We start from the raw sequence: 4,183 nt of genomic DNA, 5'->3' as shown, positions 1-4,183 counted from the left end.
AGTGTGAAAGCACTAGTACACACTTGGGGGCATATTTAAGGTATATGTAAAAATGCAATTGAAAATAGTCTCCAAGCAATACAGTTTAAAAAGCCTCACTTGCTCTGGCTGTATTGTTTTTTGTTTTTTTGTTGTTTTTTTAATTCTCTGCATCTTGAAAAGCAAAATCTGATCAGATATCTAACTAGGATAGAGATAGTCATGCAGTTTGTTCTAAGTGGGTTAGATTTTCTCAAATACCATAAGACAACTTATGCTACAACCTTATCACCTGTAGAAGCAGTCAAATGGCAGCACAAATCCAGTTCTTTAAATGCACTAACTTAAAAACATCTGAGGCTTGCCCACACTAGTTCTATTCAACATTCCATAACGCTAGGTAGTTCTCTTTCTCTTGCATTCTTGATTGTTAAAAAAAAAAAACAAGTTTTTACTTCTGGATTCCTTACTTCTGGCTGCACAAAACCATTATTCTAAGTTGCATGGTATCGTAGTTCAAAACTAATACTGAGACAACACAGCACCCTCCTCCGACTCTGGGAACAGTAATTTGAGCCTTCTGAGGCTAAAGACAGATTACCTGCCCAAGAAATGGGAGATGTGCTCCTTGCTACACGCTCTATTGCGGCCAAGCCTTCATTCCGGCAGTGAGAAGCATAAGGAATCAAAATGCTCCTGCACAATGGTAAGGTTCAGCTGATACAAAGATCTTCTGTTTACCAGACTAAGTTGGCTACCCAATTGAAAGTAGATTTGTTTGTGCAGATGAGATGTACTAAGCCAGCTCAGGTTTGGTCCTGCTGCCAAGCTAATAAACCCTGCAAGAATCCAAAGTGACTACAGACCAAGTTCTAAGCATGAAAAAGTGCTGCCAGACCTGAGCCAGATGAGATATCAGTACACAAGGGACTCATTTGAGAAAAGCCATACAGACTCATTTAGGTTGGTTCTGGCCAGATCTGGCTTAGCCCAGCAAACTTATCTCAGTTCCAGTTCCAGACAAACACCGCTTCATGCCTAAGCTGGCTCTGCAAATAAATACTACACTGAGAACAAGTGGTCTAAAGTCTTCTAGTTTGGTTTCACAGAAACCACTTAAGGTTCAGAAAAATAAAGTAGCACTAACATTATGGTGGTTGTTTTACTTTGCCTCCCCCTTCCCCCCTCCCATTCTCCAGTGTATCGTAGTTCCTACTATTCCTGTCAGACTCAGTTGGAATCTGAGCATTCCTTCTCATGTTTTCCCTCTTCCTCCACTCCAAGAATAAGTCAAGCCATCTCTTGGTGATGCAAAGTTGACTACATACTAACAGCAACACCATCACCTTTTCCTTCAATCATGTTCTAAAATCAGAGTGAGTCATGAATCCTTTTACAAAAGGACAAGTTAGACACGCCAACTCCAAAAGAGGATTCTGTGACTCTCTGGCTGAAGACGCAGACAGATTTCAGACATCTCTTCTTGTTATTTTTGACCATTAAACCCAAAGACCCTGTAAAGTGGCATAGCAATTGGACAGATCAATATAAGGGGAAAAGCATTACAACAGAGATGTGATTACAGAAAGACAAGCACAATAGAAAGGTGCTATGAAGGAAAGGAAGAAGATTGCTCACCTGTATGAGAAGATTCTAGATTCACAGGGGAAAGCTTCACCAAGGAGCAATCTCCAGAAACAGATCCTTCCTCAGTGACAGTTAGACCTTAAATGAGGTCTAAGAGAGGTGCAGACAGGCACCACCCCTCCTAGTCACACAGATGAATTGCCTTCACCTGTACTCCCAGGGCTGATGGGGTCCTTTCCCCAGGTGCTCAATCAGTGGTTCAGGCCATTATTCAGTTCCCATGCAAGTGGCAACGCTGTCACAAATCTAGTTTTTAAGTGTCTGTCTTCAGTACATTTTATACAGAACATAACTCGGCTTAGATTCAAGCTTGAGGTAAGGGCCTAAAGGTAAGGTGTGGCAATGCTGAGATTATGCTAAATGCTCATTGAGTTTTGCATTTAGTTTTTGTTCTAGCTCTTTATTCTCATACTTCTCTTCCTTATAGGGGTCTTAATAAAACAAAGTACCCAAAATCTTTAGCAAGGAAAGCAGAAAGCTGAGAGGTCATACAAAGCTCTTGAGTGAATGAGTATTAATGGTTGTTTTGCATCTACTGATATTTTTCAGTTCACATAAACATCTTAGACCTCTTCTGAAAATAAGAAAATGTTTAATATGCATTTCGCAATCAACAAACGAGGAAGATGACAGACATTATGAGTAAGCTACTGCTACAGCTAGACTTCTGCCACAACCTGGAAACTGGAACTGCAGCCTTGAAGGTTGACTGTCAGTTGCATGGCACTGCATAAACAACAGGTCAACAACAACTCAGTGAGGAAACGCAGCATGTTGAGAAACATAATTCTGTTCAGCTTTGGTTTCACATATACATCACTCTCAGTGTTGCTTTGTTATGTGTAAACACGTGCTAAAAATATTTGCTTGAAACAATTACATCTTAATGAAATCTAAAGGAAAGGCAAGGCAATAATCAGAAAGCTCAACTTTATCCTCATGTCACTGATGAAATTAACTTTTCCTTATTAGCAAGCATGATAATTAGGAGTCTTGATTCATACCTGACTTTTAAAATGATTCTTAATATCTAATTCTAAAGTTACTAAATATAATGGCACATACAGTAAATCAGTATGTGATATTACCATGAAGATATAGTTTGTACTATATCTACCCCTGCAACTCCTACTGAAATACCACAGCCATTTACATCACTGCAGGAACATAGATAAAATACATTCAATGCTTCCATATGCTTTGACTTCATAAGTCTTGTTTCTGAGGAAAGCATGAAAAAAAAAAAAAAGAAATAAAACAAAGGTATTCAGTTACATTATGTGCAGTGGTGGCAGAACTCTAGGTAGGATAGCCTGCAAAAATTCAATGAAATAATCTTAGATTTACATCTCTGTAAGCCAAAAAAAAGATCCTGGAGTCTATTTGTCTTTTGCATTGAATTTTGTGAGGCCAGCCACACTGTTGTAAAGTAAATGCAAAGTCACTGCATAATGTTATCTGCACAGTGGTGATGCTGCACTGATGTAAGTGCTGACATAAGTGCAAGGCACAGAAAAAAAAAAGAAAGACTGAGGCAGCTAACAGCTCAAATTTCCCTCCCCAAATCTTCCAGGCTTCTTCGCACAAATTTAACTTATTATTTTTGTGCTCACCAAATCCTGAGGCTTTTAGATATCAGCAAGACTTCCAGCACACGTTGCCTTCCAGTTCTCACTATCAGCACCAAGCAGTTGCTCTGCAGGAAAGATCGGTCACACACAGGAACGCCCTCTCCCCATGCTGCACAGCCACACCTCTGTACTCCAGCACATCTTCTGCTGGCATTGCTAGGGGATCTTCAGTGCTGCAAAGGTTACAGAGAAAATGAAGTAGCAGAGGACTATCTTTGTGTCTGGCACACAAATCCATCAGAAGCTGCTTTGTGAAGAGCAGGATCTGCCCCTAAGCATCAGTTACCCAGGGATGTGATGAACCATTACAAAAACAAAACCCAAGCACAAGCTGAAGGAAGGTCCCCTGGTGTTCTAATATCCATTTTTCTTAACCACCTTTCCCAACTGCAATTAATTCATCCTCCTCCACCAACTCTGCCTTGGGTATTAGTGCCACATACTGGAAATCACTGTAACACATTACAGGATTTCATAAAATAAAGGACACCAACTTTATGCAGTACAGCTAGGGGAAAAGAAAGATTTACACTTATCTTCCTTATGCAAACATCCTCCATAACTGTAACTTACACCCAACTATCCTGCTGGGCCAACAGACAGGGTCACAGCGAGGTGCCCCAAACAAGAAGAGATACTGTAACGAGGACTACCAGGAGATGCTTCAAATACGTTTGGTTCTTACTAAGAGAGCCCAAAGCCCTAGTAGTAGCACATAGAAAAACACTCCTACCCCGTGCCCAACTAGCTGCCCGCTGCCCCTCAGCATCCCCATAAGTAGCGGCACGCCCACCTCAAGAGCGCTCGGCTCCTCCCGCCCGCCGCTCTCCTCACGCTGCCCCCCCCCACGCACCGCACCTACACTTGCTTGCTCATCGCTTCACCCGCCTCCTTGTTCGTGCCGTGTGATTGGCTATCTGTAACCG

The 4,183-nt window shown here is 41.5% G+C and overlaps 1 long non-coding RNA gene across 1 annotated transcript; it reads right to left on the bottom strand.

The window, feature by feature from the left end:
- Positions 1-1,548: 1,548 nt before the first annotated feature.
- On the bottom strand, positions 1,549-4,125 carry LOC104912690. Its single transcript, XR_004160978.1, has 3 exons — positions 4,051-4,125; positions 3,240-3,430; positions 1,549-2,352 (listed from the first exon to the last, which is right to left on the bottom strand). It is a non-coding gene; the product is annotated as an uncharacterized LOC104912690 (long non-coding RNA).
- Between the last annotated feature and the right edge of the window lie 58 nt (positions 4,126-4,183).

This window comes from Meleagris gallopavo, chromosome 11 (assembly GCF_000146605.3).
Source record: "Meleagris gallopavo isolate NT-WF06-2002-E0010 breed Aviagen turkey brand Nicholas breeding stock chromosome 11, Turkey_5.1, whole genome shotgun sequence".
Lineage (NCBI taxonomy): Eukaryota > Metazoa > Chordata > Aves > Galliformes > Phasianidae > Meleagris > Meleagris gallopavo.
The sequence above is the reverse complement of the archived record's forward strand: the minus strand, read 5'-3'. Positions and strand labels throughout refer to the sequence as shown.